The sequence below is a fragment of the Lissotriton vulgaris genome, chromosome 2_1 (genome assembly GCF_964263255.1).
Source record: "Lissotriton vulgaris chromosome 2_1, aLisVul1.2, whole genome shotgun sequence".
In the NCBI taxonomy this organism is placed as follows: Eukaryota; Metazoa; Chordata; class Amphibia; order Caudata; family Salamandridae; genus Lissotriton; species Lissotriton vulgaris.
The window spans coordinates 1447908552-1447922954 of NC_141687.1; the positions used below are offsets into that span (position 1 = coordinate 1447908552).

A 14403-nucleotide genomic window follows, 5' to 3' on the forward strand; every position below is an offset into this window, starting at 1 on the left:
TCATTTATACTGACATACTACTTTTCTTCTTCTTCAAACTAGCTGCATTCATATGCATCAAGGCAGGAATCAAGGCACTGCACGATATACGAAATAAGTGACTTACCTTTTACGTCAGTTCTCATGCATTGGTATCGTAAATCATCAATCCGGGTTTGTAAAGCACGGCTACTCACCCGTGAGGGTCTCAAGACGCTGGGAGGGGGGCTGCTGATCAGTCTGCGCTATGGTGTTCAGTCAATGAGCCAGACCTTGAGGTCCTTCCTGAATTGGGTCAGCAACATGGATTGTCTGAGGCGGGTTGAATAGATTCACAATCTTAAATCTTTATGTGTCCACGTGCTGGGTGTCCCAGTGAGATGTTATGCAGGCAGTACCAAGAAATTGAAACAGAAAACCGTATAAAGAACTTCACTTTAGTAGCACAATCATCTCATCGGAAAAGACACAGTCTTCAACCAATGAATGAGTCCACTTGTGACTCAAAAACGTAAAGAAGAATGCCCTTATAGACCTCATCGAGGCACGCACCCACCACACCAAGGAACTCTTTACCGTCATCGGAGAGTTCTCCTGCCCAACAGCCACAATCCACCATCTATTCTTTTTGTCACCCTAAGTGGGAAGTGTATGCTCAGAGGTGGGTCCTGTGCTCACTATGCCACTGGATTCAAGCTTGCCTGGCTGATGAGGGGTGATACCCCGAAACGGGTCCCAGGATGCTGGTTTCCAGTCCAGGGAGGACGTAGCCTGGCAGCTCGGGCTGGACTGCTCCCATGAGGAGCAGGGTAAAGGCTGATTTGCATATGGCTGGGTCCAAACTGGCGTGGTGAGCAACAATTCAATGGGTTAAACCCAGATCTTTGACTGGGGGTGAGTGCTTGATTTGTTCAGCATTCCGTCCATCATCTGTTCTTTTTGCAACAGCAAACACAATCCCTCCCTCAGGGGAACTCTGCAATGCTCTAGTGAATCACTTCCACAACAAGATATCCACTATCTACAGGATCTTTGAGCCCCGACCCACTGACCCTCCTCAGCCTCCTCACTCCGACTGAATTCTTCCTTGACCTACAGCTCACTGCATGGAAACAACTCACCATACCAAACACCACAACCATCATGAACTCAATCCACTCTGGAGCACCCATCAACCCCTGTCCCCACCAGCCTGTCAACCTAGGAAGCAACAAAATCAGCCACCAATTCACCACCATCCTCAACGCATCCATTGCCACAGCCACCTTTCTTAAAGCATAAAAACACGCAGAAGTCAGACCTCTCCTCAAAAAATCCTCCACAGACCCCAGCGAACTCCAGAATAACTGCCCCATCTTGCTGCTCCCGTTTCCTGACAAAGTCTGAGAGAAGGCCATCAAGCAACAGCTCACCGAACAAATGGAAAGAAACAACTTGCTAGACAACCACAGCACCGAGACTGGCCTGATCGCCTCCACGGATGACATCTGCACCTTACTCGACAGAGGAGAATCTGCTGCCCTGATCCTCCTTCACCTCTCTGCAGCATTCAAAACTGTATCCCACCATGCACTTAGGAGGCAGCACTAGATTGGGATAAAGGGAGAGAAACTAAGATGGATTGCATCATTCCTCACTGGACATCCCAGAGGACCCTTCACCTCGGAACCCACAAGTACCATTTGTGGCGTCCCTCAAGGTTCATCCCTCAGCCCCACCCTCTTTAATAACCACATGACGCACCTAGCTGACATAGTCAGAACACACAATATCAACATCGTAACCTACGCTTACGACACACAGCTCATCCTCTCACTCTCAGCAGACCCCCACTACCAAAACTAACTTCCACAAGCACACAAAAAACATCGTACCATGGATGGACAACTGCGTGAAGCTCAACACGGAAAAGACGGAAGTGCTGATCTTTGGCAACCACGCCTCTCTCTGGACAGACATCTAGTGGCCCACTGAATTTGGACCCACCCTCACACCAAAAGACCACCCTGCAACCTTGGCATCATCCTGGAAAGCAAACTGACCATGAAATGACAGTCTCCTCTGCCTGCTTCTCTATGTATGCTCCGAAGACTTTTCAAATGGATCCCCATAAGCACGAGAAAAGCAGCCACACAAGCCCTAATCACCAGCTGTCTGGACTACGGCAATGAATTGTACACAGGAACCACCACCTAACTCATAATAAGGTTTCAGACGAAACAGAATGCAGCGGCCAGAATGATCTTCAGCTTGCCAAACTGACCCAGACTCACCCAACACCTAAGGAATCTCCATTGGCTCTCTGTCCAGAAAAGATGCCAGGTCAAACTACTGACATTCCTACAAAGCCCTCCAACACCAAGGATCAGCATACTCGAACCACTGCATGAACTTCCACCAACCATCCAAAAACTTCTGCCTCACCCAGACACAGCGCATCCATCACAGTGGGGGTTGTTCCTTCTCTCGCGTTGCCGCCAGGTCCTGGAACGCCCTCTCTCTCCACCTCTAAACATTACCCTCGCTGACGGACTTCAGGAAGAGACTCAACCCTGGCTTTTGGAGTCCATCAATCCAGCACCTGGATACCTTCATGGCTGATAAACTGCTCTCTACACGTATTGATTGATTGCCAGAGGGGTAAGTCTCAGGATAGGAGAATAAACTTTCTTAAAGCCTTTCAGAAAATCGTTAATTATAGAAATTTGTCAAGGACATTTTCTGTAGGCTGTAATTGCTGCAACATGGACTTTAATGGAGGAAAACTGCTGCGCTGTCTTAGCCAAATGAAATAGATAAGAGAGCATGGCTGCTTCTTGGCAGGTGATAGGATAAAAATTGTTCTAAAACATGCCCAATACGCAAGCTCTTCCACTTGCGACAGTAATGCGCTCTTATAGATGTTCTGCTGGATTCTCTCGAAACACCCAAACACGAATTAGGAAGATTCAAATGGCCATATTGTATGAATTCGGGAGCCAAGTTCGAGGATTGAAGGTTGGAGTGCAGCATCTGGCATCCAAACTTGTGTGTAAGGCCGAGTCTACACAGCAGCCTCTTGTATCGTCATTTTGAGAGGTGGAGAAGATCCGTGAACCATCACTGACTGAGTCACTCTGGGTCGATAAAAATCATTCTGGCCTTCGAGACAGTCAGCTTGACAAGCATTGTTGACAAAAGGTGATTGAGAGGAAGTGTGTAAAGAAATTTGCCTGAATACTTGATCCACAGAAAATTCCCCAACTTGCCTTGCAGTAAAGTTTGGCCATTTTTTGTGTTCTCCATTTGCAAAGAGGTCTAGTTGAGGGAAACCCCAATTCCCAAAAACGTAATGCAAAAAGGCATTGTTTAAGACCCATGTGTGGTTCTCTTGAATGGTTCTGCTCAAAGTGTCTGCTCGAACATTCTGGATGCCTGCCAGATGGACAGCTGTAATCCTATTATTTCTGGGTAATATCAATTTCCAGATTGAGTTTCCTAAGACACTGATCTGGATCTTGTCTCTTCCTGCTCGTTCAGGTAAAGTACTGTTGTTTTACTGTCTATAATGGACAAGGAGGGAGTACACTTGAAGAGCAAAACAAAAGAAAAGCCTTCAGAGCTAGAGGCACTGATCTCATTCTAAGAGGCTGATGGCTAATATCTGTTCTTCTGGAGACCAAGAGTCTTGACTCTTAAGGTGATCCATGAGAGCACCCCACCCAGACAGTGAGGCAAACAGTGCCATTGTCTGTGTTGTGATGAAAACTCATTACCTTGAGTAGATTTGCTGAACCATACCACTAACTGAGTGATTGCTCTGCATGTGTTGTTACGGTCACACATACGTAATATTTGCCTGACAACTGGCGCCACTGATCCTCCAGCCACTGTTGCAGAGGTCTCATGTTCAAGTGCCAATTTAGCACAAGAAAATTAACGGGTTGCCATTCTATGATGCTTGCTTTGCTGTTGAATAGTGTGTTTTCTTCAGATAGCAACATTTCTGAAGGACAATCGTCTCGCTTACGAAGGAAACACTTGTGTTTACAGGATCCAAAACAGCACCCTCCCATGAAATGAAGAGATTGTATTGGGTTGGATTATTCGTGATTTACATGCAGACCCAATCAGCTAAAGGTTATGATAGCCATCTGGTAATGTTGGCACACTTGCGGATTCACTGAAGCTTTGATCAGCCATCTAGGCAGAGATAGATGAGAAGTGCTTCAACAACTGCTATGCATTTGAAGAGGTTCTAGGTGCAGAATGTAGACAGAATGGAATTACTTAGTGTTGATAATGTATGCTTTCACTGGAAAGCTCAGGAATTTGCTATGTGTTTCTACTATTGGTATGTGAAAACAGGCATCTTGCCGATCTATAAGGCATAGCTAACCCCCTGATGGAGTTGGGGATAGATCTGATTTAGAGCCAATATTCTGGACGTTTTTATTGTGAATCCACTTGTTCGCCTTCTTCAACCCTAGAACTTTAGGATCTGAACTCTCCTTTGATTCTTTTATCTTCACTAGAAAGTAACGAATAAATTCTATGTCCGAACCGGAAGCGAAGATTATGCTTTTCTTCTTTATTTTCTCTCCAGCAGCCATGTAAAACATTACATATAGACCAACTTTCCCATTAGACCTTGGGAAAAGTTAACATATCAAGTTTAAACCAATCACATTGTCTGACAGTCCATTACGCCCCTTGTTGCTTTCTTTATTTGCTGCTCCAGCAGCTGCAAGTTAAGTGCTCAGAATTCCTCTGTGTTATTCTTCCGATGTATCCAATACACTTCATTTATTTCTATGCCTAAAGCTTCATTTTTCTTTAACAGCTGAAAGTGGGAATGCCTCATGCCCTGCTTACGTGGTAAAAGTGAACAGATAGGCACTTTGTTGCCATGCAGGCCTCAGTGCAAGGATCGGTCTTCCAACCTCTAGAGGGTATCCCACCTCCACAGCAGAGTTCTTCTGGAGCAGTGTGCATCTCTCCGCTGTCATAACACATTATTCTCTATTGGGCTGCCTTTTGGTCCCTACGGGACACACCAACCATTGAGTAATCCTCAAATGTAATGTTCCAGCATGCTCCGGAGCCCTACTGGGTTCTGTAATTCCAGAGAAGGGAAACACACTGCTCCCTGAGTTCCTCAGAAACACTCTCCGGCCTGGCAAGCGGGCAGTAAACTCCCTGGGCACTGGGAGCTGCGTCCTCTCGACTGAGAGGCGCCGATCTTTGCTCATCAAAATTGATCTCAAGCTGTGAGATTTGGCCTCCTCGAAGTTGGCGGTAATAGCTCAAGTGGGTCTCCTCAGAGACTCCTTTATTAAGGAGGTCAGGGAGTTTGTGGATACCTTTACCTCTTTAGACAAAGCCCAGAACGCGATCAAATTGATCTTTGCACAAAAGGTTTTCTCCCGGGCCTGCCGTGGCAGGTGGCACAAGGCAGGACGGTTCTTGCATTAAGTGCCATCCAGGGTCAGAACCCAAGTCGAGGCAAGTGGCAACATCCCACACGGTTCTCACCTCCATAGGATAGCCAAGGCACAGAGTGACCAGAGGCCTCTACTGAGGCGGAAATAGTCAAGCCACACTTATTGGCAAGTGTTCACCCTTCCTCCCAATTAAAGGTGGGAGGAAAGTTGGCAGATTTTACCAATAACTGGAATGCTCTGCAAGGTTTTCAGGTCAAGTTCCATGGGTCCCCAGTATAAGCAGCTCGGGCCCCATCCCACCCTCATTCGTTTTCAGACCAAGATGTGATCCTCATAGACAAGAAGGTACAAGCTCCGCTGTCGAAAGATGGACTAGTCCTCTCTTCTCTTCAGCCTACAGGGTTATTGAGCAACCTATTTCTGGTGGAAAAAGAGACCGCAGTCCCCGCCCAATGATCAATCTATAGTAATTCAACAAGGGAGTGGTATTGCGCATCTTCAGAATGGAAGGGATTCATCTGGTTAATAATCTTCAGAACCGGATGACTTGCTGGTCTGACCGGACTTAAAGGATTTACATTTTCCTTCCACATCGCAGATTCCTGAAGTTCCTTTATGTTATGTTATGTTATCCAGTTTTTTAAAGCGCAAACAGCTGCCCCAGCAACGGGGCGTCCCGGCGCTAACCCAACCAGAACCTGAGGGGTGAAGGAGGATAACCAACAGAGGACTAGATAAGGGAAAAGAGATGCGTTTTTAATTCTTTCCGAAAGGCAGTTAAGTTGGTTAGGGTGCGGATGTGTAGAGGCAGGGAGTTCCACAGTCTTGCCCCCCAAGACCTTGAAGGAACGTCCACCAATTCTACACAGCCTGGAACGGGGGACTGTCACAAGGTGTTGTCCTAAAGAGCGTAAAGTACGCTGAGGAGTGTAGGGAACAAGGAGCGGGCGTAGGAATTCAGGGCAGTCCGAGTTAAGAATTTTGAATGCCGTGGTGAGGGTTTTAAAATGGATGCGGGATTCAATTGGCAGCCAGTGCAGATTGCGGATGGTAGCTCTGGCCGAGCACCTGCGTGGGAGGCCAACCACTGCTCTGGCGGCCGAGTTCTGAATACGCTGCATCCGTGCTAATTCTGCTTTATTTGCCCCTAAGAATAGCACATTGGCATAGTCCAGCCGGGCGAGAATCATGGACTGGATGATGAGTTGGCGGGTTCTAGAGTCGAAGAAACCAAGTATCGGGCTAAGACTCCTCATTAGGCCCACACACGTAGCTGCCACTTTCTTTGTGTGGGACTGGAAGTTAAGAGAGGAGTCGAGCCAAACACCTAGGTTCTTCACCACGTCTTTCGGCACGGGGGTGGGACCAAGCAAAGAGGGCCACCAATGGTCACTCCAATGGCTAGGGTTTTTGCCAAGGAGAAGCACCTCCGTTTTCCCGGCGTTCAGCTGCAAACAGTTGTGTGTCATCCACTGTGCAACTGCCGCTAGCCCATCCTTGAATTTAGTGGCCGAGGTAGAAGGGCCTTCAGAGAGTGTGATGACCAGCTGTGTGTCGTCGGCATACGATACAAGCGTAAGGTCCCACTCTTTTGCCACTGCTGCAAGAGGCTGGGCGTATAGGTTGAAAAGTGATGGGCTGAGCGCCGATCCTTGGGGGACTCCCTGTTCGATGGAATGGGGTTGGGAGATGTAAGGTGGGGCTGAAACTTGAAAGAACCTGTCTTTGAGCAAGGACCGGAACCACTCAAGGGCGAGTTCGTTGATCCCTATGGCCTCAAGTCGAGTCAGCAATATGCTGTGTGAGACCGTGTCAAAGGCCGCGCTGAGATCCAACAGGATCAGCGCGGCACTTTGACCAGCGTCCAGGGCGTCCCGAATGTGTTCCGTGGTGGTCAGCAGGGCCGACTCTGTGCTATGTCCTGGCCTGAAGCCATTTTGGGAAGGATCAAGGACGTGGTTGGACAGCATATGATGGGATAGCACTTTATTGACATGAGCTTCGGCCAGTTTAGACGTCCAGGGGAGCAGCGAGATGGGTCTGTAGTTTTCAGGTTTTGTGGGGTCTAATGTGGGCTTTTTAATAATAGGAGAGACCCAAGCGGATTTCCAGCGGGTGGGAACCACAGCTGAGGAAAAAGAGAGATTGAGTAAGCTAGAAAGCGAGGGAAGAAAAAATTCCAATGAGTCCAGGAGTTTGGATGGTCTCATGGGGTCTGTGGGGGAGCCAGACTTAACCTGTCTGCACAGTTTTGCAAGGTCGTCGGGGGATATGTCAGGTATTCTTGACAGTTTCGACGTGTCCACTGCAAAGTTGGAAGTGTTAATGGGCACTGGCTCGTCTTGAGGAAAAGAAGTATAAATTTTCCTCACTTTCTCAATGAAGAAAGTGGCAAGGTCTTCGCACTGTTTCGAGGAAGTGATATAGGAGCCAGTGTTGGAGACTTTTTGGAGGCTTTGCACCAATTTAAAGATCGTTTTGGTGGGGTTGGTGCTTTGTTTAATTTCCTTTGCGTAAAAGGAGGCTCGGGTGGTACTTATCGTCTTGTGATATATACGCAATTTTGACAGGTAGAGGGCTTTGTCGCTATCTAGGTAGTTTTTCCTCCATTCTCGTTCAGTTTTCTTGCAGTCCTTCCGTAAGGTTTTAAGCGTATCGTTGTACCATGGGTTGGAGGGGGAGCTGCGGGTTTTAGTCCATTTTGCAGGAATAACGGCGTCAAGCCCTGTCACAATCCAGTCATGAAAAGCAGCGTAGGCTGTGTTAATATCTCTGTTATTGTCGGGGAGATGGAATTCTCCTAGGAACTAGATCTACAAATCCTCCTCCCTCACTTTCTGCATGTCTTCGACTCGTTGGTGTTTCATCAAGGTACTCAGATTGGTGATAGCACACCTTCAAGTCAGAGGGATACGCCTCATCGTCTATCTAGATGACATCCTCCTTATGGATCAGTGATGACAGTCTCCGACTGTACACCTGCAAATGACGGTGTCTCTGCTGGATATTCTAGATTTAGTAGTAAATGAGAGGAAATCAATTCTGATTCTATCTCATCACAATGGATTAAGTTCTTGGGCTTCATCATTGACTCATGGAAGCAACTCTCAGTTCACCATTGAGGAAAATGGCAAAATCAGACAAGAACTTCGGAAGTCCCTGGCCAAAGCGGCCACATCCTTGTGTCAACGGGCCAGACTGGAAGCCCTTCTCTCTTTGTCATGTTTGATCATCTTCCTGGGGCCTCTGCACTCAAGAGCCCCTTTATCAATTGAAGACCTACCACCTCAAGAAAGGCCTTAATTACTCCCAGAAAGTGTCCCTGTCAGTTGAAGCCAAGGAGGAAATAGCCTGGTGGCTCTTCCACAGGAACGGGAGGGCGATCTTCAGTTCCAATTGAATTATCAAATCAGACGCCAGCAGAAGCGTCAGGGGAGCCTAATGTGGCAAATTCTTCACTGGAGGAAAGTGATCTGCGCATGAACAAGAGCTCCATATCAATTGTCTAGAGCTCCTCATCTGGCTCCTTTGTGGTCCAGTGCTTGACCAAAGACAGACCAGAGTGCCTGAACCTCCTAAAGTTGGGCAACAACACAGTTGTAAAAGATGGAAACCATCTAGGGGACACGAGAACCCTGATGGACTTAGCCAGAAGCTTCTGTAAGTTCTGCCTGAGGCATGGAATATTAGTGACAGCGGAAAATCTTCAAGGGATCTCCAACAATAGAAGACTGGCACTCAAAGCATCTGCTAGACTTGAACAACTGGAAGCTGAAGATATATATATATACATACATATATATATATTGGGATTAGATGGAGTCCACCCACGGCTGAAATTTTTGCCTCAAGGTTGGACTGTCAGTTACCACGACACTTCAGTTGGAGGCTGGACCCGAATGCAACAAGAATGGTTGCCTTCCTCCAACATTGGACCAGGTAACAGGAATATGCCTTTCCAACCTTTTTTATGCTAATGTGGTCCTCAGAGCAAATGCGATGACAGACGGGCATGGTGGTGTGACCCCGATTTGAAGATCCCAAGTGCGGTTTCTGGTTCTATTGAAACTTTCCCAGAATTCTGAAATCTGTATAGACCTTCTTGAAGCTCTGTTACTGGATCCATCAGGGAACCCATACCACATGGTAACAGAGGCCACGCTACATCTTATGGCCTGGCAGATTACAGCGAGACGTTCGTGCCAAGGTCAGTCACTCCCATCTCTAGTTTGGGCTGACTGAACAATTAGACAATATAAAATCGGCATGGTTGAGATGGATGGGTTAGTGCTTGCAGAGCAACATGGATCAGTGGGAGCAGACGTCCATATTACTGAATTTTCTGAAAAGCATGGCATCGGAAGGAAAGGCGTACAGATCAATGACTGCCTTATGATGAGCAATCTCAGCTGGGCATTCTCCCATCGACGGGCAACTAAAGAGTTCAAGTTCAGGAATTTGTATAGCGCACTACTCACCCAGAGGGTCTCAAGGCGCTTGAGGGAGGGTGAGTGCATTACTTATCGAACAGGTTTTTAGCTGCTTTCTGAAGAAGAGGTGGTTCTGTGTAAGGCGGAGGTGAGTGGGGAGAGAATTTCAGGTTTTGGCCGCTAAGTGGGAGAAGGATCTTTCTCCCATGGTGGATCTGTGGATGCGCGGAGTTGCGGCGAGGGCTTGATTGGATGATCGTAATTGGCGGTTGGGTGTGTAGAAGGACAGACGTTTGTTGAGGCATTCGGGTCCTAGGTCGTAGAGGGCCTTGTGTGCATGGGTGAGGAGACGTAATGTTATTCTCTTGTTGACGGGTAGCCAGTGGAGTTCCTTCAGGTGACCGGAAATGTGAGCTTGACGGGGGATGTCCAGTATGAGTGTGGCTGAAGCGTTTTGGATGCGTTGGAGTTTTTTCTGTAGTTTGGCTGTGGTTCCGGCGTAAAGGGTATTTCCATAATCCAGTCGGCTGGTGACCAGTGCGTGGGTGACTGTCTTTCTTGTTTCTGTGGGGATCCAACGGAAGATTTTTTTGAGCACGCGTAGGATGTTGAAGCATGACGATGAGACGGCATTGACTTGTCTGGTCATCGAGAGGGAGGAGTCTAGGATGAAGCCCAGGTTGCGTGCGTGATCTGTAGGTGTGGGTGCTGTACCCAGGGCCGGTGGCCACCATGAGTCGTCCCAGGCAGAGGGGGATGATCCTAAGATGAGGACTTCCGTTTTGTCCGAGTTTAGTTTTAAACGGCTGTTCTTCATCCATTCGGCTACTTCTTTCATTCCTTCATGAAGATTGGTTTTGGCGGTGTTTGGGTCATTGGTGAGGGAGAGGATCAGCTGGGTGTCGTCTGCGTAGGAGATGATGTTGAGGTTGTGATGTCGCGCGATGGATGCGAGGGGACTCATGTAAACGTTGAAGAGGGTGGGACTGAGTGAAGATCCTTGGGGTACACCGCAGATGACTTCGGTGGCCTCTGATTTGAATGGGGGAGGCGGACTCTCTGGGTTCTTCCGGCGAGGAACGAGGGACTGAAAAGGTAACGTTTGAACCCTTTGCATGCTGAGGACGTAATGGTAACGTCGTCGGCTGCAGTGCTGCTGTACCAAGGACGTAACCATTATGTCCTCAGCAAAGCAGAGGGATTTCTTTTCTTTTCAGTGTACTGACGATCGGCGTGCATGAGGCATTGACTTCATTACACTGAAAGTGAAATGAGCTGACCGGCTCATTTCACTTTCACTGACTATGTGCTCCTGGTGCTATCTCAGCCCCCAAGCACATAGGCAAACAGGAGAGTTATCATTGGAAAGTGGATCCCTGCTTGGGGATCGCCACAGGAGGCGATCCCCAAGAAGGGATCCCCACTAGATACCAGGGAGGGGGAAGCGGCCACTTAAAAACGTGGCAATTTTCAGTCTTTCTGCGCTCCCTGGGGGTAGATGGGGGCAAGTCGCTCGAATCTGTCCCCCGGGAGGGCAGAAGGCGAGAAGGCGCACTAGACACCAGGAATTTTTTTGTGGGGGAAAATTGGGGGGTGTCAATTGGCACAGTGTTTCTGCAGAAAGCGCACTAGGCACTACCATGGATTTTATTTTTTTATAATAGAGGGGTGGGGGCTGCCCACACAGGGCAAGCCACTGCCCCACTCCCCTCCCCATCACAAAAGGGATAGGCTTTCTGCTCCCCTGGGTGGCAGATGGGGGTTATTACAGAAAGTCTACTAGACACCATTATAAAAGAAGGATGGGGGGATGCCCACAATAGGCAAGCCAATGCCCCCCACCCACAATTATAACAACAGAAGTCAATAAAGGTACTGGCCATGATCTACAAAATGGACATGCCATTGCCCCTAGCCCCCAAACAAAAAGGAACAGTCTTTCTGCCTGCCTTTAGGGGGCAGATGGGCATTACCCCTGATCTTACCTCGGGGGGGGGCAGAAAGCCCACTATACACTAGGGATTTTTTTTAAAGAAAAGAGGTGTGGGGTGCATATAAAAGGGTGATGCTCATGCACCCCCCCCCCCCCCCAAAAGCCCCATTCATTCAACCCCCCTCCCCCGGAGGCGGATGGGGTAGCAGCCCCCGATCTGCCCCTTGGGAGGGCAGAAAGCCCACTAGACACCAGAGATATTATTTATGGGCATGTCAGGGAGCTGCCCCTTAGGCAAGGGGCCCTTTTTTGTGAGCACATTTTGGCTGCTTCTGCCACCCTTGGGGGCAGAACAGCAATATTTGTAGGCTCATCTACCCCCAAGGGGGCATAAAAACACTAGCGAAAGTTTCTGTGAGTGAATGAACTGGAGTTCGGCTGTGTTGGAAAGTGGGTTATTGGTAGGGGCAAATGTAGGTCTGCCAATGGCAATAAGGCCACTAACACATGATAGGTCTCAGCATAGGTCTTAGAAAATTATTCCTATGCTCAACCCTTGGTAACGTGGCTGCAAGCAGATAGGCTTAACTTCAAAGACAGGTATGTAAAGCATTTAAAAACACAATTTCAGTAAATAATTAAGACACAACACATAATAAAAATCCAACAGCAATTTATAAAAATAGGAAATATTGTTATCTTTAAAATGACACCTAAACGACAAAAATCCAATGTAGGAAACCAAAGAGATGAATTTTTAAAGATTTAATAAAATATAGTACTAAGAAAATTATAGCACCATATTGTGATACCTGCTCACGATAGACCGGGGCAAAGTCAAAGTTTCAGGCCGGGCACGATGGAGCCCTGAGTGGCTACAGCTCGCAGCAGGTCCCGGTCTCAGTTTCTATGTATTGTATTGGCATTTATATAGCGCACTACTTACCCGTAGGGTCCCAAGGCGCTTCGACCGCTGCGAAACCCTTCCTGGCTTCCCTGAGAGATGGTCCCTTAATGGGTATCTCCAGGGTGAGACCAGGCATCCCCGGCGGTCTGGTGGGGCCGTTAGTGAAGATGAGGCAAGCTAATGCCCAGAGTTGCCGAGTGTGATCGCTGATCAGAGTGGGCACCGAGGCGAGAGAATTATCGAGTCCGCTGACCCTGGTCCAGAAACCTGCCGCGCCGGGAATCGAGCCCTGGTCCCGGGCAGTCCTCTGCTCTCGGGTCTGCCGCCTCTAACCAGTGAGCCACACTACTTCACAGTTTCTACCTTCACACTTAGAAACTTTTCTGGAGCTTTTCTCCTCAAGGCCCCTCGAAGCTCCCAGCCAGGCCAGATTCAGTGAGAGTTCACCAGCTTGACTTGTGACGAGGTCCCCGTCAACTTCCCTGGAGCGGACTTCTCAAGATCGATTCAGCTGGGCAACCCAGGAATCCAGGCTGGCACGCGATGGTAGGCAGGCGGCTTGGCTTTCGTGATTGCTCCCAGTCACCTTTTCTACGAGTGGACTTAGAAACTTTTCTGGAGCTTTTTCTCGCAGGGTCTCTCGATGCTCCTCATGTAGCCGGATCCAGTGAGTGTTCGCTGGCTTCAGATTTTCTCTAGTCCCAGTCAATTTCTGGAAGTTGGAGTGATGGAGCTTTTAGCGGGACGAACCTGGTTGGCTTGGCCGGCTCACGGTTGAAGGCAGGCGACATGGCTGGCCAGGTTGAGTCGGTCCCTCTATGAAGCTTTTTGTCAAAGTTGGTCCAAAGTTCTCCAGACTTCTTGAACTTCTTCCTGAAGTTCCTCAAGGGGTCTAAAAGTGTCTCAAACTCACTCCAAGGGTCTGGAAGCTCCAAGATGGTCCTTGAAAGTTGAGGACTTCAGTTCCCACAATCCACTGCTACAAAACCCTTACAAATCCACTGATGGTTCTCCAAGATGCGGATTTAGTTGATGATGTTCCAGATTAGCTCTTTTAACCTGTAGCTTTCAGGGAGTCCACTCTTTAGTTCTTTTTCAGCAAGATAATCCACATGGCTGTAGTTTCAGATGATGCAGTCTTCAGAGGTCAGACCTTAGAAATCTTTGCACAGCAAAACTTCTCAACAGGGAACTTCTTGCTTCAATAAGTTTCAAGTAGCAGATCTGGAGGGCTCTACCCCTCTCAGATACATATTCCTAGTTCTCTGGGTCAAGCAGGAGGTCACTTCTGACCAATGGAAGCAGAGTAACTCCTCCAAAATATGACCTCATCCTGTAGAGTGTGGCATTATTTTGTCCCAGAGTGCATCAAATCTTCCAAATCCATAAGGGCTGATTTTCCAGCAAGGAGGTAAGAGCTGGCTAAACACACCCCTAGGATGGCTAATTTACTTAGACTCTTCCCCCCTGCATCTGCTCCTACCTTCCTTAATCCTACCATCTGCCCAAGGTGGGAAGTTCAGAGCTGTAAATGACACTGGTCGCTGCTCTCCTCTTTGAAGAACATAGTTTACGACTCCTACCCCTGGCCTGGCATTTCTATGGAACAGCACACTGCCCTGCCAGCAGAGCTGGTTAACCTTAGGGGCTCCTTATCACCTCCACAAGGCACAATTAACTCTGACCAATCAGGGCAGAGCATTGGAAGGCTGAATTTGGACTTACAAACAA

The 14403-nt window shown here is 48.2% G+C and overlaps 1 protein-coding gene across 1 annotated transcript in view; it reads right to left on the reverse strand.

The window, feature by feature from the left end:
• Positions 1-14403, reverse strand: part of RAB3GAP1 (RAB3 GTPase activating protein catalytic subunit 1) — a 465696-nt gene that overhangs the window by 53049 nt on the left and 398244 nt on the right. The gene's annotated exons all lie outside the window — the stretch shown is intronic.